Genomic DNA, 22,315 nt, shown 5'->3' on the forward strand with positions numbered 1-22,315 from the left:
ATTACGAGGCAATACTGATGCCCGCTATTGGATGGGCCCACCATTAGATAGTCTATCATGATGATTTCCAAAGGTTCCTGAGTCACTATGGTTTGCAGGGGAGCTCTCTGTTCTATTGCCTTATGGATCTCACAAGTTCGACAGCTGCGGCGTACTTCTTCAACCATTTGACGGAGACCATGGCAGTAAATCAGACGCTGTAACCAACTAAAAGTCTTCTCGTGACCAAAGTGACCATTCTTGCTATGAGCCTCCATCGCCAATGAGCGAACCAATTCACTAGGCACCACAATTTGGTATCGAATGTTGATTTCAGAAGGTAGATAAACCTTTTGACATAGAACTCCATTTTTCATCTCCACTTCTCCCACTGACTCAGAACCGATAATATCTCCCGTGTCAGTCGTTCTCTTTCCTCTCTACAGGGCTTCTTGCCTTTCTCAACAAACTTGATCATCCGTGCCAGCCCCTCATGGGCCTGCTGCATCTGTGCCGATTCCTGTCTTGAGGGACCAAAGAAAGGAGCCACTTCAGTCCCTTCCATTTCACACTGATTAGCGGTGGCCAAGGCCTGTGAAAATCTGCTGAAGTCAGGCACCTCCACATGCTCTAACTCGTGATCCACATCTCCTGTGGGGGTCTGGGTAGTTACCCTAGAAAGTCCGTCAGCATTCTGGTTCTCTGTCTTGGACCGATACTTAATGTGATAATTGAACTTAGACATTTGGGCTATTCACCTCTGCTCTAAAGCCCCAAGCTTGGCATTTTCCAGGTGAGCTAATGGGTTGTTGTCAGTCAGTACTAAAACTTCAGCCCCAGTCAAATATTCAGAGAATTTCTCAGTCATGGCCCATACTAGTGCCAACAGCTCCAACTTAAATAAACTATAATTCTTGGGATTTCTTTCAGAATCCCGCAAAGACCGCCTGGCGTATGCTATAACCCGCTCCTGGCCATCCTGAACCTGGGAAAGCACTGCTCCGAGACCATACAGGCTTGCATCTGTATATAGCTGGAATGGTAAGTGGTAATCAGCGTACGCCAAAATTGGGGCAGTTGTCAGAGCGTCCTTCAATTCCCGGAAGGCTTGTTCCTGTTCAGTTCCCCATTTCACAGGCCAGTTCTTTGGACCACCGAATGTGCCCCATAGGAGAGCATTTAGTGGTGCTGCTACCCTGGCAAAATCTTTAATAAACCGTCGATAGTAACCGGCTACTCCAAGAAACGCCCTCACTTCTCGCAGGGTAGTTGGTGTCGGCCAATCTTGAATAGCCGTTATCTTGTCCCTCGACGGTCTCACCCCTTCTCCTGATATGCGATGACGTAAGTAATCAATTTCAGATTGGAACAACCGGCATTTACTGGGTTTTAATTTGAGCCCGTGTTCCCGCAATCGTCGAAATACTTGACCCAGTTGGTAGAGATGGTCTTCAAAGGTTGCAGAATACACTATAATGTCATCCAAGTAGATGAGAGGGAACTCAAAGTTGAAGTCACCGAGACATTTCTCCATCAATCTCTGAAACGTTTCGGGTGCATTTGTCAGCCCGAAGGGCATCCGGCTAAATTCATATAGTCCCATGGGCAAGATGAAAGCTATCTTCTCCTTGTCCTTCTCAGTTATCGGCACCTGCCAATACCCACTAGTCAGATCTAGTGAGGAGAAGTACCGAGCTCTCCCTAGCACCGAGAGGGACTCCTCAATCCGGGGTAAGAATCTCTCATGGTGCAGGCATTTAACTTCCGATAGCCTACACAAAACCGAAGAGACCCAGTTTAGGGTGAAATTAATGCCACTGGCGCCTGTTATGTTTCTTTTACATTCTAGTGACCTCATTACTGTATAATAATCATATTGATGATCTAATTCAGCCATGTATCCTTGATCTAGGGAAAAACATTCTATTTTTACCAAACTGTGTGCATGTAAACTCATGTCTCTCCCTTCTACAGTTTGATAGTAGGATCGTCCTGTAAACCCTACTGTGGGGCTATATAGTGCTCTAATCCCCTTTTTATGGTACAATTTGCAAACGCACATTGGGAGTTAGCTGCACACATAAAGTTATCCTGTGTACCTATTTCTGTGTGAGACTTCCATCCCCAACTACGAGTCATCTGCCCATCTTCCTCTGCCCTCTTTACTATTCTTAACAGTCCTCCAGGGGTTACCGCATAGACTCTTCTGTACAGTATTAGTATACCTGATAACACACAAGCCAACCACCTCATTTTTCCTCTGAGTTTTGCACTTTCTTACAATGAGAGGCGTGTACCCAGTTAGTTTTGCCTTCCAATTTGACAGAAGTGCTTGTTGTCAATAGCACCTGATACAGACCAGCAAACCTGGGCTCCAAAGCCCTCCTTATGTGTCATAACATAGTCATTAGCGCACCATACTGGGCCTGCAACTGCTGTGGAAAATACAGGCCCAGTCTTGGTGCACACCCAAACAAAATATCATATGGTGATAACCCCATCTTTCTGCTAGGTACATATCTTACTGAGAAAAGGGCTAATAGAAGGCACTCAGTCAATGGTTTGCCCGTTTCCTGCATTGCTTTTTGTATTTTTAATTTTAGGGTACCATTCATCCTTTCTACTTTTCCGCTATTATGCGGATGATAAGGTGTGTGAAAAGCCTGAGATACACCCAGAGCAGACATGATGTTGCATGATTTCACCTGTGAAATGTGTACCTCTATCTGACTCAATCACTTCCGGTACCCTGTACCTGCAAATTACCTTCTTCATGAGCTTCTTTGCCGTTACCTGCTCGTTTACCTTGGTAACAGGGTAAGCCTCCAACCTGAAAAGATGACTACACCAAGCACATATTCATACTTCCCAACATGTGGGAGCTGAATGTAGTCAATTTGCAATCTCTGAAATGGGTAGAGTGGCTGTTAGGGAAATTTCAAATACATCTTGGTATGCTGATGGGCTCCAATTTATAGTGATATGACTGGTCATGAGAACGCAGGGACACACAGAGATGGTGGTATCTGTGTAGCATTCTGGTTGATTGTACAATGTACTCAATCTTTATAGGATTTTACAAAGCGAGTGGCTTTATGCCAAATACAATTAATATTGGTATCTAAATACATCAGTTTCTTATCAAAAGTGGCCTTCTCTCCCCAGATGTGCAGCCTTGAGATACATCCTCTGATGCTCATTAGTGAGTTTTGGCAGGAAATATCTTAAGATAAGAGTATAGGAAACTTTGTGCTGGTCCCAATTAATCTTTCCAGCTACATTAGTCAAGGTGAAATTTATCATATTTCTAAGTGAAGGTTGGAAACCATACAAATATATATATGTATATATATATATATATATATATATATATATATATATATAGCTTAGTATTATAACAAACAAGCAAAGAGACAAAATTGAGTCTTTGTAGTCCATCTTTAAGGGCAGTTCTCACAACATCCCTCATTTTGAAACAGTTCATAAGAAAGAGTCCATATCTGTGGTACGTTCAAGGGTTCTATTCCACCCGAACCGGATTTTGTATGCTGGATTCATCATGGCTCTTTACAAGTGACTGTTTCAACTATATCACAGCGGGAGGGACTCCAGGTAGTTTGCTTGTCTTTGTACTCCACAAAACATCCAAAGGTTGCAGACACTCAAAAAAGTAAATAAAAGAAAGTTACCACAAAGTAAAATAACAGATTACATTATTATTACTTCTGCTTGTAGCGTAGTTAAGCTAAGAGTTTCGTCAAGACTCTTTCTGGCGTGCCCAAAACATCCCATACATGGAGACATTAATGAAGGTATACATTGGCACCAACAATATACAAATGACATGCAATATTCTCGTGAGAAAAGGCTCAACCTGTAGGTAACTTGGCATGTCTAAAGTGACTGGGACTTTTTTTTTTTTTTTACAGTGTTACATTTCATACAGTTTGTCATTAGAGATGAGCGAGCACCCAAATGCTCGGGTGCTCGTTGCTTGAGTCGAACTTTCTGCGATGCTCGAGAGTTCTATCGAGTAACGAACCCCATAGAAGTCAATGGGCGACTCAAGCATTTTTGTATATGACCGGTGCTCCGCTAAGGTTTTCATTTGTGAAAATCTGGAAAACCTACGAAAGTGATGGAAACGCCACAGAAACGGATAGGGCAGGCGAGGGGCAACATGCTGGGCTGCATCTCAGGTTCCCAGGTCCCACTATTAAGCCACAATAGCGGCAAGAGTGCCCCCCCCCCCCCAACAATTTTTTACTTCGGACAAACCCTCATTAGCATGGCATACCTTAGCTAAGCACCCACTACCTCCAACCAAGCACAATCACTGCCTGCGGGACACACCGCTGCCTCTTCTCCTGGGTTACATGCTGCCCAACACCCCCCCCCCCCCCGCACGACCCAGTGTCCACAGCGCACACCAAAGTGTCCCTGCGCAGCCTTTAGCTGCCCTCATGCCATACGCTGGCCTCAGAGCCACACAACCCTCATGTCTATTTATAAGTGCATCTGCGATGAGGAGGAACCGGAGGCACACACTGCAGAGGGTTGGCAGGGCCAGGCAGCGACCCTCTGCGAAAGGGGTGGGCGATAGCCCACAATGCTGTTGTTGAGAATTGATGAGAAATTGATGTTCGATCTTCATTTCAATCCTTTGCCACCTCTGTCAGGAGCTGCAAATGTGGGCATATAGGGGACTCGCTGCCAGCCCAGCACTTCTACACATCTCCACAATGCAGCAATACTCAGTGTGGGCAGTATGTGAGTGGGCCCTTGGCCAGGCTCGGTCCCAGCAAACACCTTGTGTGGCCCAAGGTGCTGCGAGTGACATAGCATTGGGGACTCCATGTGTCCACACACTACTCATACTGTTTGGGTGTCGGATACCTCATCGACAACGCAAGGTGTAAACCATCTGCACTCTGCACCCTACCCAAGTCTGTCAGTGTTTTGGGGACAGACAGGTAAACCACCTCTAACACCCACAGCATGGGTGGCTCCCAGGAACCCACCGACGGTACATAACAAAATCCCATTGCAGTGCCCCGGATAGCTGTGGTAACGTGAGAGAAAATACATGTTGGCTTCGGCCCACACTCTATGCCCTAGTCAGTCTGGGTTTTTTTCCTAGTGCCAGGCAGGTACAACTCCGCTATGGGAAGTCTGTGTGCACCCACAGCATGGGTGGCTCCGAGGAACCCACCGACGGTACATAAAGAAATCCCATTACAGTGCCCCGGGTAGCTGAGATAACGTGAGAGAAAATACATGTTGGCTTCAACCCACACTCCATGCCCTAGTCAGTCTGGGTTTTTTGGGGGGCCAGATAGGTAGAACACCGCAATGGCAAAGCTTAGAGCACCCATAGAATGCACAGACCCCTGTAATATTCCTGTAGCAAAGGTATAAGCTGACCCCAGTAACAGTTATGTTGCAGAAGTCTAGGGTGACCCCAGTAACATTTCTGTAGTAACAGTATAGACAGACCCCAGTAACATTTCAGTAGCAGAAGTATAGGCAGCCTCCTGTAACATTTACGTGGCAGAAGTATAGGCAGCCCCCTGTAACATTTACGTGGCAGAAGTATAGGCAGACCCCAGTAACATTTTAGTAGCAGAAGTATACACAGACCCCAGTAACATTTATGTAGCAGCAGTATGGGCAGACCCCTGTAACATTTCTGTAGCAGAAGTATAGGCAGACCCCTGTAACATTTCAGTAGCAGCAGTATAGGCAGACCCCTGTAACATTTCAGTAGCAGCAGTATAGGCAGAGCCCAGTATTAGTAACATTTTAGTAGTAACAGTATAGGCAGACCCCAGTAACATTTTTGTAGTAACAGTATAGGCAGACCCCAGTAACATTTGTGTAGCAGCAGTATAGGCAGACCCCTGTAACATTTATGTAGCAGCAGTATAGGCAGACCCCAGTAACATTTCTGCAGCTGAAGTATAGGCAGACCTCTGTAACATTTCTGCAGCTGAAGTATAGGCAGACCTCTGTAACATTAATGCAGTTACGCTCCTCTCCTTTGGCCCAAACGAGTTTCTCAGATAACTGTGCTAACACAAGAGAAAATACATGATGCGCATTGCTGATCCCCTGACCCCGAGCAGGAGGAGGAGGTGGCCTTACAAGGCCAAGAAACCATGACCAGGGCCCGCTGTAGCCTGTGTGGGAAGGATGTGAGCGGGCCCTTGGCCAGACTCAGTCCCAGCAAACACCTTGTGAGACCCAAGGTGCCGTAACTGACATAGCAATGGGAAGTCCATCGCAAGGGGAAAGCCATCTGCGCTATGCACCCTACCCAAGTCAGTCAGCGATTTTGTGCCGGACAGGTAAATCACCGCTATGGGAATTCTTTGTGCCCCCACAGCGTAGGCGAGCCGAAGGAACCCAAAGACAGTAATAAACATGAAGAAATGATAGTGCCCAAACATGCCAGACTTTCACTGTGCCGAGGATATAGGCCTTTGCACACACCCTCAGCAATCGTGGGCATAGAGCAGACTCCGATGCTAGTACAGCTGTGAAGGTCTCATCAATGCAGTAACGCACCTCTTCTTTGGCCCAAACCAGTGTCTCAGATAACTGTGGTAACACGGGAGAAAATACATGATGCCCAGTGCTGATCCCCTGACCCCAAGCAGGAAGAGGAGGTGGCCTTACAAGTCCAAGACACCATGACCAGGACCCGCTATAGTCTGTGTGGGAAGCATGTGAGCAGGCCCTTGGTACGGCTTGGTTCCGCGCCTCGATCTTGAATTTTGCCTCCATTGGCAAAATCAAACCTTCAGATACGAATATGAGCCAGTGGACAAAAGTAAAGCCAAAGAACAAAAGTGGAAGTGACAACAGCTATGTGGAAAAGCTAGTATTTTCTGAGACAAGAGGGGCATTTGATAGCAATGAGAAGGATATTCTAGGTACTAAAAGTCAGAACTCCTCCTCATCTCAATCTGAAATATGGTCGTTTGCATCCCTAAATACTGCTCTGTCCAGCTCTCCGGTCCTGCAGGCCCCAGACTTCACCCGGAGGTTTGTGGTGCAAAGTGATGCCAGCGTTTATGGCCTTGGGGCTGTCCTCAGCCAAGTCAATGCTCAGGGAGAAGAACACCCTGTGCTTTACCTCAGCCGTAAGCTCCAGCCTAGACAGGTGGCATATGCCACAGTCGAGAAGGATTGTTTAGCCATCGTCTGGGCCTACAACCATATCTGTACGAGCGTAACTTCACGGTAATCACGGATCACAATCCACTCAGCTGGTTGAACCGTGTGGCCAGAGAAAATGGTAAGCTCCTCTGCTGGAGCCTGGCACTGCAGTCCTACGACTTCACTATCCAGCAGAAGAAGGGAAGTGAACATGGCAACGCGGACGGACTGTCCCGTCTAGATGAAGTGACAGACGGGCTCAGGAAGTGATCTGTAAAGATCAACTACCGTGGCCCATCTAAAAAGGGGAGGTGTGATGAGGTATCAGATTTTGTACCCAGAGTGGTTAGGTCGTCAGTAGAGATGAGCGAGCACCAAAATGCTCGGGTGCTCGTTACTCGGGACAAACTTTTCGCGATGCTCGAGGGTTCGTTTGAGTAACGAACCCCATTGAAGTCAATGGGCGACCCGAGCATTTTTGTATTTCGCCGATGCTCGCTAAGGTTTCCTTGTGTGAAAATCTGGGCAATTCAAGAAAGTGATGGGAACGACACAGCAACGGATAGGGCAGGCGAGGGGCTACATGTTGGGCTGCATCTCAAGTTCCCAGGTCCCACTATTAAGCCACAATAGCGGCAAGAGTGGGCCCCCCCCCTCCCAAAAACTTTTACTTCTGAAAAGCCCTCATTAGCATGGCATACCTTTGCTAAGCACCACACTACCTCCAACAAAGCACAATCACTGCCTGCATGACACTCTGCTGCCACTTCTCCTGGGTTACATGCTGCCCAACCGCCCCCCCCTCCCCCCCACAGCGCACACCAAAGTGTCCCTGCGCAGCCTTCAGCTGCCCTCATGCCACACCACCCTCATGTCTATTTAGAAGTGCGTCTGCCATGACGAGAAACCGCAGGCACACACTGCAGAGGGTTGGCACGGCTAGGCAGCGACCCTCTTTAAAAGGGGCGGGGCGATAGCCCACAATGCTGTACAGAAGCAATGAGAAATAGAATCCTGTGCCACCGCCATCAGGAGCTGCACATGTGGGCATAGCAATGGGGAACCTATGTGCCACACACTATTCATTCTGTCAAGGTGTCTCTGCATGCCCCAGTCAGACCGGGCTTTTTAATTCATAGACACAGGCAGGTACAACTCCCTATTGTGAAGTCCCTGTCGACCGACAGCATGGGTGGCTCCCTGGAACCCACCGGCGATACACAAAAATATCCCATTGCCCAACACAGCTGAGGTAGTAATGTCGTGCTTAATGCAGGTGGGCTTCGGCCCACACTGCATGCCCCAGTCTGACTGGGGTTCTTTATAAGTGTACAGATGTAGTAAAAAGTCCGTGTGCACCTACAGCATGGGTGGGTGCCAGGAAGCCACCGGCGGTACATAGAAATATCCCATTGCATTGCCCAACACAGCTGAGGTAGTAATGTCGTGCTTAATACAGGTGGGCTTCGGCCCACACTGCATGCCCCAGTCAGACTGGGATTCTTTACAAGTGGAATCAGATGCATTTATAATTCCCTGTGGACCCACAGCATGGGTGGGTGCCAGGAAGCCACCGGCGGTACACAGAAATATCCCATTGCATTGCCCAACACAGCGGATGTAACGTCAGCTGTAATGCAGGTGGGCTAAAAATTAATTTGATTACACTGTAGGCGAGGGTCCACAAAAATTGCTGTATCAACAGTACTAATGTACATCAAAAAAATTGGCCATGCCCAACCAAGATGGCAGGTGAAACCTATTAATCGCTTTGGTTAATGTGGCTTAAGTGGTAACTAGGCCTGGAGGCAGCCCAGTTTAACGAAAAATTGGTTCAAGTTAAAGTTTCAACGCTTTTAAGAGCATTGAAACATATAAAAATTGTTTAGAAAAATTATGAGTGAGCCTTGTGGCCCTAAGAAAAATTGCCCGTTCAGCGTGATTACGTGAGGTTTCAGGAGGAGGAGCAGGAGGAGGAGGAGGAGGAATATTAGACACAGATTGATGAAGCAGAAATGTCCCCGTTTTGGATGGTGAGAGAGAACGTAGCTTCCATCCGCGGGTGCAGCCTACGTATTGCTTAGGTATCGCTGCTGTCCGCTGGTGGAGAAGAGAAGTCTGGGGAAATCCAGGCTTTGTTCATCTTGATGAGTGTTAGCCTGTCGGCATTGTCGGTTGACAGGCGGGTACGCTTATCTGTGATGATTCCCCCAGCCGCACTAAACACCCTTTCCGACAAGACGCTAGCTGCAGGACAAGCAAGCACCTCCAGGGCATACAGCGCTAGTTCAGGCCACGTGTCCAGCTTCGACACCCAGTAGTTGTAGGGGGCAGAGGCGTCACGGAGGACGGTCGTGCGATCGGCTATGTACTCCCTCACCATCCTTTTACAGTGCTCCTGCCGACTCAGCCTTGACTGGGGAGCGGTGACACAGTCTTGCTGGGGAGCCATAAAGCTGGCCAGGCCCAGAGACTGTTGCACTGCCTGGGCTGTACATGCTGCTCGATCTACGCACCTCCCCTGCTACCTGGCCCTCGGAACTGCGCCTTCTGCCACTACCGCTGTCGGATGGGAATTTTACCATCAGCTTGTCCGCCAGGGTCCTGTGGTATAGCAACACTCTCGAACCCCTTTCCTCTTCGGGAATGAGAGTGGGAAGGTTCTCCTTATAGCGTGGGTCGAGCAGTGTGTACACCCAGTAATCCGTAGTGGCCAGAATGCGTGCAACGCGAGGGTCACAAGAAAGGCATCCTAACATGAAGTCAGCCATGTGTGCCAGGGTACCTGTACGCAACACATGGCTGTCCGCACTAGGAAGATCACTTTCAGGATCCTCCTCCTCCTCCTCCTCCTCCGGCCATACACGCTGAAATGATGACAGGCAAGCAGCATGGGTACCGTCAGCAGTGGGCCAAGCTGTCTCTTCCCCCTCCTCCTCATCCTCCTCATGCTCCTCCTCCTCCTCCTGAACGCGCTGAGATATAGACAGGAGGGTGCTCTGACTATCCAGCGACATACTGTCTTCCCCCGGCTCGGTTTCCGAGCGCAAAGCGCCTGCCTTTATGGTTTGCAGGGAACTTCTCAAGATGCATAGCAGAGGAATGGTGACGCTAATGATTGCAGCATCGCCGCTCACCACCTGAGCAGACTGCTCAAAGTTTCGAAGGACCTGGCAGATGTCTGCCAACCAGGCCCACTCTTCTGTAAATAATTGAGGAGGCTGACTCCCACTGCGCCGCCCATGTTGGAGTTGGTATTCCACTATAGCTCTACGCTGCTCATAGAGCCTGGCCAACATGTGGAGTGTAGAGTTCCACTGTGTGGGCACGTCGCACAGCAGTCGGTGCACTGGCAGATTAAACCGATGTTGCAGGGTGCGCAGGGTGGCAGCGTCCATGTGGGACTTGCGGAAATGTGCGCAGAGCCGGCGCACCTTTACGAGCAGGTCTGACAAGCGTGGGTAGCTTTTCAGAAAGCGCTGAACCACCAAATTAAAGACGTGGGCCAGGCATGGCACGTGCGTGAGGCTGCCGAGCTGCAGAGCCACCACCAGGTTACGGCCGTTGTCACACACGACCATGCCCGGTTGGAGGCTCAGCGGCGCAAGCCAACGGTCGGTCTGCTCTGTCAGACCCTGCAGCAGTTCGTGGGCCGTGTGCCTCCTATCTCCTAAGCTGAGTAGTTTCAGCACGGCCTGCTGACGCTTGCCCACCGCTGTGCTGCCACGCCGCGCGACACCGACTGCTGGCGACGTCCTGCTGCTGCTGACACATCTAGATTGCGAGACAGAGGTTGAGGAGGAGGAGGAGGAGGAGGGTGCTTTAGTGGAAGAAGCATACACCGCCGAACATACCACCACCGAGCTGGGGCCCGCAATTCTGGGGGTGGGTAGGACGTGAGCGGTCCCAGGCTCTGACTCTGTCCCAGCCTCCACTAAATTCACCCAATGTGCCGTCAGGGAGATATAGTGGCCCTGCCCGCCTGTGCTTGTCCACGTGTCGTGTTGTTAAGTGGACCGTGGCAGTAACCGCATTGGTGAGGGCGCGTACAATGTTGCGGGAGACGTGGTCGTGCAGGGCTGGGACGGCACATCGGGAAAAGTAGTGGGGACTGGGAACTGAGTAGCGCGGGGCCGCCGCCGCCATCATAGCTTTGAAGGACTCCGTTTCCACAACCCTATACGGCAGCATCTCAAGGCTGATAAATTTGGCTATGTGGACGGTTAACGATTGAGCGTGCGGGTGCGTGGCGGCGTACTTGCGCTTGCACTCCAACACTTGCGCTAGCGACGGCTGGACTGTGCAGTGCGAGACATTGGTGGATGGGGCCGAGGACAGCGGAGGTGAGGGTGTGGGTGCAGGCCATGAGACGGTAGTGCCTGTGTCCTGAGAGGGGGGTTGGATCTCAGTGGCAGGTTGGGGCACAGGGGGAGAGGCAGCGGTGCAAACCGGAGGCGGTGAACGGCCTTCGTCCCACCTTGTGGGGTGCTTGGCCATCATATGTCTGCGCATGCTGGTGGTGGTGAGGCTGTTGGTGGTGGCTCCCCGGCTGATCTTGGCGCGACAAAGGTTGCACACCACTGTTCGTCGGTCGTCAGGCGTCTCTGTGAAAAACTGCCAGACCGTAGAGCACCTCGGCTTCTGCAGGGTGGCATGGCGCGAGGGTGCGCTTTGGGAAACAGTTGGTGGATTATTCGGTCTGGCCCTGCCTCTACCCCTGGCCACCGCACTGCCTCTTGCAACCTGCCCTGCTGCTGCCGGTGCCTCCCCCTCTGAAGACCTGTCCTGTGTAGGCGTTGCACACCAGGTGGGGTCAGTCACCTCATCGTCCTGCTGCTCTTCCTCCGAATCCTCTGTGCGCTCCTCCCTCGGACTTACTGCCCTTACTAGTACCTCACTGCAAGACAACTGTGTCTCATCGTCATCGTCCTCCTCACCCACAGAAAGTTCTTGAGACAGTTGGCGGAAGTCCCCAGCCTCATCCCCCGGACCCCGGGAACTTTCCAATGGTTGGGCATCAGTGACGATAAACTCCTCTGGTGGGAGAGGAACCACTGCTGCCCAATCTGAGCAGGGGCCCGAGAACAGTTCCTGGGAGTCTTCCCGCTCCTAAGCATGTGTCATTGTAGTGGAGTGAGGAGGCTGGGAGGAAGGAGGAGCAGCAGACAGAGGATTCGGATTTGCAGCAGTGGACGGCGCAGAACTGTGGCTGGACGATAGGTTGCTCGAAGCACTTTCTGCCATCCAGGACAGGACCTGCTCACACTGCTCATTTTCTAATAAAGGTCTCCCGCGTGGACCCATTAATTAGGCGATGAATGTGGGGACGCCAGAAACGTGCCTCTCTCCTAATCGCGCAGCAGTTGGCTGCGGCACACCTGGATCAGGAGCTCGGCCTGTGCCCACACCCTCACTTGGGCCTCCGCGTCCTCGGCCGCGTCCACGTCCTCTAGGCCTACCCCTACCCCTCAGCATGCTGTATTACCAGTGATTTGATTTCACAGGCAGGAAATAAATTGGCGCAAGACTGCAGGTCAAATATAATTTTTTCCCTTTTTTGCAAAGGACAAGCCACACTGCGTATATTCAATGAACAATACGTTTAATAACTGTGGTGTGGCCCTGAAAAAGTGTCACACAACTTTAGTGTAGCAGAGTTATTAACTCTGGCAGAGCAGGTATTTGCCAGTCAGGAAAGACAATGGCGCAAGCCTGCAGTAAACCGTAGCTGGTTGTGTCTGATTTTTGTACTGTCAGCCAGCACAGTACTGCACACGCTTAAATTTGGCCCTAGAATGGACCGTTGAGGTTCTTGAAGGCTACACTCACTCCTAACACTCTCCCTGCCTAAGCACCACTTCTGTCCCTAATGCCGGGTGCAATGCTCTGCACTGCCGATTTTGAGAAGAAAAAAAAACCCACTGCTAGCAGCAGCCTGCACACAGGTAGATGTGGCCCTAAGAAGGACCTTTGGGGTTCTTGAAGCCTACACTCACTACTAACACTCTCCCTACAGCAGCTCAGGCACCAGCAGCACTGTCCCTCAGCTATCTCACAAGGCATGTGTGGCGAGCCGCGGGAGGGGCCGACTTTTATACTCGGGTGACATCTGATCGCCCCAGCCACTCACAGCAGGGGGGTGGTATAGGGCTTGAACGTCACAGGGGAAAGTTGTAATGCCTTCCCTGTCTTTCAATTGGCCAGAAAAGCGCGCTAACGTCTCAGAGAGGAAACTGAAAGTAACCAGAACACCGCGTGGTACTCGTTACGAGTAACGAGCATCCCGAACACCGTAATATTCGCACGAATATCAAGCTCGGACGAGTACGTTCGCTCATCTCTAGTCGTCAGCCATTTTGTTCTATGTACCTTGCCTTATATTCAGCAATCCATTTTGTATCTACTAGATAATCCCTAAATAGGTGGAAAGGAGCAACAGGTTTAGCAGCTTTTCCCCAGCCTGTCAATATGTGCATGTAGGAAAAGCCTTGTCTCACCTGCCTGGACAAGAGCTGCGCTGTGATGCCAATGACCCCCCATTCTCTCTCTCCCACCTGTATGTGTTGGGTGGTATTAGCATGAGGATGCTGACCCTGCAGGTGTTAATTAAGTTTAGGAAAACCCTTCTTGTATAAATTTCCTCTTCTAGACTAGACGGGGCCGAAAGAATCCATATTGTGGAAATCTTTAATAAGAACATTTGGTCATGTGAAGGTCCCAGCCGCATATAATAATAATAATAATAATAATAAACTTTATTTGTATAGCGCCAACATATCCCGCAGCGCTTACATAGACGGGGGGGATACAGAAAGACAAAAGTACAAACATTACAGAACCACAGTTACACAGTAATCAGCTGATGGAAACAATAGGGGTGCGGGTCCTGCTCCAACGAGCTTACATACTACGAATAGTGGGGTGATACAGAAGGTAAAGGGGCTGGAGATGTGCACAGTATGGGGAGGTGGAGAGTGAGGGATGCTATACACATAGACAATGGTCAGACATTTAGCCGTGTGACGGCAGAAACAGTATGACAGCGGGAGCGGTTTATGATGGCTAGCAGGGATTGCAGTCAGTAGGTCAGGGAGCATGTTATCAGGGGGCTACAGAGGGGTTTGTTTAGGGAATGCGGTATGCCTTCCTGAAGAGGTGCGCTTTTAGAGCACGCCTGAAGTTCTGCGAGTCCTGGATTGCTCGGGTAGCCTTTGGTAGTGCGTTCCAGAGGATCGGTGCTGCTCTGGAGAAGTCTTGGAGGCGGGAATGAGAAGTTCGAATGAAAGGGGCGCTCAGTCTGGTTTTGTTAGAGCGAAGAGCCCGAGCTGGTTGATGGATTGAGATGAGGGAGGCGATATAGGGTGGCGCTGTACTGTGGAGGGCTTTGTGGGTGAAGGTGGTGAGTTTATATTGAATTCTGTATTTAACGGGCAGCCAGTGCAGTGACCGGCACAGGGCAGAGGCGTCCGAGTAGCAGCTGGACAGGAAGATGAGCCTGGCTGCCGCATTCAGGATGGATTGGAGAGGGTAGAGTCTGGTGTAGGGGAGGCCGATCAGCAACGAGTTGTAATAATCGAGCCGGGAGTGGATGAGGGCGACAGTGAGCGTTTTTAATGTGTCCATTGTGAGAAAAGAGCGGATTCTTGCGATGTTCTTGAGGTGCAGCTGACATGTTCGGGCCAGAGATTGGATGTAGGGGGTAAAAGAGAGATCAGAATCAAATATGACTCCAAGGCAGCGGGCGTGTTGTCTAGGAGTTATGGTGGCGCCACACACTGAGATGGAGATGTTAGGAGGAGGTCGGTTAGTGGAGGGTGGAAATACCAGTAAGTCAGTTTTAGAGAGGTTTAGTTTTAGGTAGAGAGAGGACATAGTGTTAGAGACAGCGGACAGACAGTCGGTGATGTTTTGAAGTAAAGGTGCAGAGATATCACGTGAAGAGGTGTATAGCTGGGTGTCGTCAGCATAGAGGTGGTATTGGAGGCCAAATCTCCTGATGGTTTGTCCAATAGGGGCTGTGTAGATAGAGAAAAGAAGGGGGCCGAGGACCGAGCCCTGGGGGATCCCAACAGGAAGAGGAGGGGGCCAAAAACCGAGCCCTGGGGGACCCCAACAGCAAGGGGAAGAGGAGGGGGCCGAAGACCGAGCCCTGGAGGACCCCAACAGCAAGGGGAAGAGGAGGAGAGGTAGAGCCAGCAAAGGAGACACTGAAAGAGCGGTCAGATAGGTAGGAGGAGAACCAGGAGAGAGCAGTGTCCTTTAGACCAATTGAGCGTAGAATACTGAGGAGAAGTTTGTGGTCAACAGTGTCAATGCTGCGGAAAGGTTGAGGAGGATCAGTAGGGAGTAATCGCCCCTCGATTTGGCTGTCAGTAGGTCATTGGATACCCTTGTAAGGGCAGTTTCTGTCAAGTGTTGAGGTCGAAAGCCAGACTGTAGGGGGTCTAGGAGAGAGTGCTCTGATAGGTAGCTTACAAGGCGGGAGTAAACCAGGCGTTCTAGTAGTTTGGAGATGAAGGGGAGGTTTGAGATGGGTCGGTAGTAGGCAGCATCAGTTGCGTCCAGAGTCGGCTTCTTTTGTAGCGGGGATATGATGGCTTGTTTGAAAGAAGAGGGCAAGATGCCAGAGGTCAGAGAGAGGTTGAATATAGTGGTAAGATGGGAGATGACCACTGGGAAGAAGGAACGGAGGAGGTGTGAGGGGAGGGGGTCGCTAGCGCAGGTGGTGGGGCGAGCAGAGAATAGCAATTTGGAGACTTCTTCCTCTGTCACTGGTCTGAGTACAGACAGTGAGCAGGAGCTAGATGCAGTGCTGACAAGACTAGGGTCAGGGCTAGTCTGGGATTGGGAAGTTATCAATTTTCTTTTTGAAGTAAGCAGCCAGCTCTTCAGCACTGAGATCCGTCACCGGGGGCTGTGGTTTAGTGCTGAGAAGGGAGTGAAAAGTATCAAAGAGCCGTTTAGGGTTGTGAGATAGTGAGGAGACTAGAGAGGTGAAATAGAATTGTTTGGCTTGGTGGAGGGCGAAGTTGTAGGTTCTGAGCATGAATTTGTAGTGGAGAAAGTCTGCAGATGTTTGCGATTTCCTCCACAGCCGTTCAGCACTTCTAGAGCATCGCCGGATGAAGCGTGTTTGAGGCGTGAGACAGGGTTGCCGCGTTCTACATCGGATGGCTTGGGTCGTGGGGGGCGCCGCTTCATCCAGGGCATGTTTGAGATCGGTGTTGTAGTGAGCGGCAGCCAGGTTGGGGCAGGCAAGGAGAGAGATAAGGGACAGAGAGGACTGTAGGGATTCAGCAAAGTCCTGGGTGTGAATGGCCTTAAGGTTCCTGTAGGTACGGTAGGTAGGTGGGTCTGGAAAGATGTTAGGGAGCGTGACAGAGAAGGAGAGGAGGTTATGATCTGAGAGCGGGAGAGGAGAGTTAGTGAAGTTGGAAGCAGAGCAGAGCCGGAGGAAGACTAGATCAAGAGTGTTTCCATCCCTGTGAGTGGGAGAGGCTGTGAGTTGAGAGAGAACAAGGGAGGAGGTGAGCGAAAGAAGCTGAGAGGCAGATGGGGAGTTGGGGTCATTAGTGGGGATGTTAAAATCACCTAAGATGAGGGTTGAAATTTCACAGGATAGGAAGTGGGGGAGCCAGGCAGCTAAGTGGTCCAAAAACAGGCGAGCAGCACCTGGGGGGCGGAAGATAACTGCTACTCGCATGGACAACGGATGGAAAAGCCGTAGCATATGTACCTCAAATGATGGAAAAGTGAGTGAGGGTACAGGGGGGATGACCTGGTAGGTACATTTCGGGGAGAGAAGAGCACCTACTCTTCCACCACGCCTGTCATCTGGTCTCGGGGTATGAGACAACTGCAGGCCATTGTAAGACAGTGCAGCAGGGGAGGCCATGTCAGACTGCTGTATCCACGTCTCTGTGAGAGCGAGCAGATTTAACCCTTTCCAATCCATTTATTTTTTTCTCACCCATTCTCCCCAGCTTCAAATAAATTGGAGCTGGGGAGAATGGGTGAGAAAAAATACATTTTCCATGCACCCTCCTGAACTGACAGAGTTCAGGGGGGTGCAGGGAGGGACCTGCTTACCTGTCCGGCGTCTTCCGCATTCTCCTTCTGCCTCCCGACTCGGCGATCATGCGACCGCTGGGGTCAGGTGGCACCTGGCAGTCACATGATTGCTGGGGCGGGAGACAGAAGGAGAATGCGCAAGATGTCGGTCAGGTAAGCAGGTCCTCCCACGGTGCAGGCTCCCGGCTCGGCGTTCATTTGACAGCCGGGGGTCAAGTAACACCGGCGGTCACATGATCTCTGGCCGGAATCTCTGCATTACATAGCACTAATTGAGCGCTATGTAATGTGTAAAGGACAAGGCAGAAAGGGTTAAAACCCCTTTTTGCCTTTTCCTCGGGGGTCCTCGATGAGGACCAGTGCAGGAGTGCATCTGCACCCGATGTGTCTGACAATCGGGTGCAGATGCACTCCTGCACTGCAGTGTCGGGCCTGTCCCGACATCGGAGCTGTGGAGGGAAATTATGATGTCCGGGCAGGCCCGACATTGGATTGGAAAGGGTTAAAGATTTAGCAGTAAAAAAATAGTGGATGGTGGGGAGTTTATTACATGCTGACTGGCAGTTCCAGAGCGCACATTTAAAGGAGTCAGGGGAGGGTACACATGGGCTAGCAGTTGGGCTTGGGGATTTTATTAGTGAGTCAGGTAGATTTAGATTTTAAAAATCGTGTGTCCCAGACGGCCAAAACGCATCCGCTCACGGTGCGTTAAGTGCTCAGGAACCCTTTCAAATTACGTAACCCCATCACTGGTTGGGATTGCGCCTGCCCATGTGGTACTCACACATAGCTAAAATCATAAACGGAAAGATGGCGGGCATATCCTCACGATTGGAGGCTCTCCCGCCGAGATATGACCAAACATAAATAAATATGATTCCCCAGAGCTCCTACAAGACCCACCCTCCATTCTCTATATGACCTCAGAAGGAGCGGAGAGGAGGTGTGTACTAGGGACCCTTTAAAATGTGGGCCCCCTCAGGTCCCATTTGTCGATCCACGGAGCTATACTGCGGTATATGGACTTTCCTATGTTCTGGCTCTCCGCCGCCCAGACCCCTCTGGGCCGTGTATCCCAAAATCTGGTAACTTTCTTTTAATTTCTCCTGTTGTATGTGTTCATACTGTATTCCTTATTCTCCCATGTAACAACCTTTTTCTTTGTATACCTTTGTACATTCTGTATGTATTGCACAGCTAGACCTTTTCTAGAATAAAACTACAATTTATCAGTTCAAGCCTTGTCCGTTTTTACAACGAACCATAATACTCCGAAGATTGTGTTAATAATCTATAGATCGGGTCCAATGCCCGTGAACATTGGTGGTGGTGGCAGCTGTGTATGGGTATTGTACAGCTCTGGAGTGTGTTGGAACGGATCAGGCGTGATTTGAGCTTTCGCTTCGCAAGCGTGCAGAAGCCCTGAGAAAGCCAGGTACAAATCAGCCTGAATTCTAACGACTCCACGCTTACAATACCGCTAGAGTGATTGAGGACTGAGGTGGGATCGATAGGTATGGTCCCCCCTCTCCCTCTTCTGTGTCCGGTACGTGACACATATGTTGTCTATTAAGCATTTCAAAGTGTTTGCAATGCAAGTTTCTGGCTATACCACTCATCTTTGTCAGGAATTACCAAAGATGATCACAAGTAAAGGCTTCATCAGTCCAGAATCAGTCTGCGAGTATGTGGATCTCATCTGGCCTGCTTCCACCAAGGATATGTGCCTGCTGAAACTCTGCCCCCAGACCTCTAGGGATGCTGTGTTCTATAGTCGGCTCTATTCCGACCTCGGCTATAAACTAAAATATGTAATTATCAGTACCAACAAGATGGAAGCCTTCATTATTCCTCTGGCAGCATGCCAAACATTACCTTCCAAACTTCAACCCTTAGGGGGGCCAGCTCTTGATGATGATCATCCTAATATTTTATTGGTCCTACTTCTTCCAAACCATCCATGTTGGTCTTCTTGTCCCAGAAAAGTCCGCAAGATACAAAGACAGAAGGAGCTGGATGTTCCCGATAACATATTCTTATCTATATTAGAAGATGTCCAAAGAGAGGAGAACCTGATGGCAGAACAAGGGCTTCCAGCTGTAGGGCAGCAGAGCACTGGGGTGGCAGAAGTGGGTATGCCAGAGCTGATAAACCTTCTGTTTACTGTCAAATAACCTGCAGGAGATTGCAATCCAGAACAACAATAATTTTCATAGTGTGCCCCCAGCTAACCAGCCAAACCCCATACAAGGAACACCCCCAGTTTGGCCATCATATCCTTTGCAACCTAGTTTTCTGGCTCCAGCCTCTTATGACCATAACCCAGCTGCCATGTTTGATCCATCGACCATTTATAATCCATCTGCTTTTAACCCTTATGCGTTCAAAAACCAAAATAATTGTACCGTTATGTTCTTAGTGAAGGGCATTCATATCTACAGTGTTAAAAAAAGGAATAATAATAATCCAAAGTTCTTGATTCTAACAGTTGTTTTCCTTTTGCCGAAAGGCACCCATTTAAAATTTACATGCGTACATTTTTAAAGATCGTTTCTATATTTTTTCATTAGTATGTTTTTAAATACTGTTCAATGTTTTTATTGTTTATACACAGACCCCTCTAACATTTCTGTAGCAGCAGTATAGGCAGGCCCCTGTAACATCTATGTAGGTGCAGTATAGGCAGACCCCATTACCATTTCTGTAGAAGTATAGGCAGACCCCAGTAACATTTATGTGGCAGAAGTATAGGCAGACCCCTGTAACATTTACGTGGCAGCAGTATAGGCAGACCCCGGTAACATTTCTGTAGCAGCAGTATAAGCAGACCCCTGTAACATTTATGTGGCAGAAGCATAGGCAGACCCCAGTACCATTTTTGTAGCAGCAGTATAGGCAGACCCCAGTACCATTTGTGTAGTAGAAGTATAGGCAGACCCCAGAAACATTTCTGTAGCAGCAGTATAGGCAGACCCATGTAGCATTTCTGTAGCAGACGTATAGGCAGAGAGCTATAACATTTTTGTAGCAGAAGTATACGCAGAACCCTGTAACATTTATGTTGCAGAAGTATAGGCAGACCCCTGTAACATTTACGTGGCAGAAGTATAGGCAAACCCCAGTAGCATTTCAGTAGCAGAGGTATAGGCAGACCGAAGTAACATTTCTGTTGCAGACGTATAGGTAGACCGCTGTAACATTACTGTGGCAGAAGTATAGGCAGGCAGACCCGAGTTACATTTCTGTAGCAAGAGTGTAGACCAACCCCTGACACATTGGTGTACCATGAGTCTAGGCGAAGGCCAGAAAAATTACTTGGATTACAGTATAGGCGAGAGCCCGAAAAATTAGTGTACCAAGAGTACAAATGTACCCCTGAAAAATTCCTCAATCGAGAGAGCAGGTGAAACCCATTAATATTTTACAAAGCAATATAGATCAGAAGCGGCGCTCCAATGGTGTATAGAAATATAAGAGAAACAGGGTTGGTATAAAAGGAGACTCACCGCAACTGAGCCGGTCCTACGTTTTAGGAACCGGTCAGTTCGTTGATCAACGTGAGCCTCTCAAACCAAAATTTAATGAGATAGAAGTTGGCGGTCCTAGGACATCCCAGAGGGAGAGCAGCAGCGAGCAACTGCAAAACAAATGTGTTTAGGAGGAAAAGATATATGGTCAAGATAAAGGAAAAAACTCACTTTTGCGCTCCGTCAAACTTTATCAAATATATATAGGAATCTTACTTGTTGGGGGGTGCCTGGACTCCTGGCACCCCTAACATCCAAGAGAGCAGAAACTCCAATAGAGAGGTGTATTCCTTGTAGGTCAATTTATTACATATAGAACAGGTTAGTGGTGCTGCGACGCGTTTCGGCTTGTACTAAGCCTTTTTCAAGCATGATATTAGTCCCTTTTTTTCTGGTGATAGAGAAGAATGCTTGTATCTGCGGTTGCAGCGAAAAGACTTTTTCGGTTCCGCTGCTCTCCGCCGGTGGAGAAGAAGAGAAGTCTAGGGAAATCCAGGCTTTGTTCATCTTTATGAGTGTAAACATGTCGGCACTGGCAGTTGACAGGCGGGTACGCTTATCCGTGATGATTCCCCCAGCTGCACTAAACACCCTCTCTGACAAGATGCTAGCGGCAGGGCAGGCCAGCACCTCCAGGGCGTACAGTGCAAGTTCGTTCCACGTGTCCAGCTTTGACACCCAGTAGTTGTATAGAGCAGAAGCATGACGGAGGATGGTGGTATGATCGGCTATGTACTCCCTCACCATCTTTTTACAGTGCTCCCTCCGACTCAGCCTTGACTGGGGAGAGGTGACACAGTCTTGCTGGGGAGCCATAAAGCTGGCAAAGGCCTTGGAGAGTGTTCCCCTGCCTGCACTGAACATGCTGCCTGATCTTCGCGCCTCCCCTGCTACTTGGCCCTCGGAACTGCGCCTTCTGCCACTAGCGCTGTCAGATGGGAAGTTTACCATCAGTTTGTCCACCAGGGCCCTGTGGTATTCCATCACTCTCGAACCCCTTTCCTCTTCGGGAATGAGAGTGGAAAGGTTCTGCTTATACCGTGGGTCGAGCAGGGTGTGCACCCAGTAATCTGTAGTGGCCAGAATGCGTCTAACGCGAGGGTCACGAGAAAGGCAGCCTAACATGAAGACAGCCATGTGTGCCAGGGTACCAGTACGCAACACATCGCTGTCCTCACTAGGAAGATCACTTTCAGGATCCTCCTCCTCCACAGCCCATACACGCTGAAAAGATGAAAGGCAAGCAGCATAGGTACCCTCTACAGTGGGCCCAGATGTCTCTTCCCCCCCTCCTCCTGCTCCTCCCCCTCCTCCTCCAAAACTCGCTGAGATATAGACATCACGGTACTCTGACTATCAAGCGACATACTCTCTTCCCCCGTCTCCTGTTCCAACCGCAAAGCGTCAGCCTTTATGCTTTGCAGCAAACTTCTCAGCAGGCATAGCAGAAGAATGATTGCAGCATTGCCGCTCACCATCTGGGTAGACTCCTCAAAGTTTGCAAGGACCTGGCAGATATCTGCCATCCAGGCCCACTCCTCGGTAGAGAATTGAGGAGGCTGACTCCCACTACGCCG

The 22,315-nt window shown here is 49.7% G+C and overlaps 1 long non-coding RNA gene across 1 annotated transcript in view; it reads right to left on the bottom strand.

Moving 5' to 3' along the window:
* Nucleotides 1–3,017: 3,017 nt before the first annotated feature.
* The window catches only part of LOC136627248 (uncharacterized), a 137,561-nt gene continuing 118,263 nt past the window's right edge, over nucleotides 3,018–22,315 (bottom strand). The window contains exons 2-4 of the long non-coding RNA XR_010792762.1: nucleotides 20,718–20,848; nucleotides 19,087–19,386; nucleotides 3,018–3,640 (exon numbers count right to left, since the gene is read on the bottom strand). This is a non-coding gene — a long non-coding RNA (uncharacterized lncRNA). The remainder of the gene's footprint in view (nucleotides 3,641–19,086; nucleotides 19,387–20,717; nucleotides 20,849–22,315) is intronic.

This window comes from Eleutherodactylus coqui, chromosome 5, assembly GCF_035609145.1.
Source record: "Eleutherodactylus coqui strain aEleCoq1 chromosome 5, aEleCoq1.hap1, whole genome shotgun sequence".
NCBI classification, from domain to species: domain Eukaryota; kingdom Metazoa; phylum Chordata; class Amphibia; order Anura; family Eleutherodactylidae; genus Eleutherodactylus; species Eleutherodactylus coqui.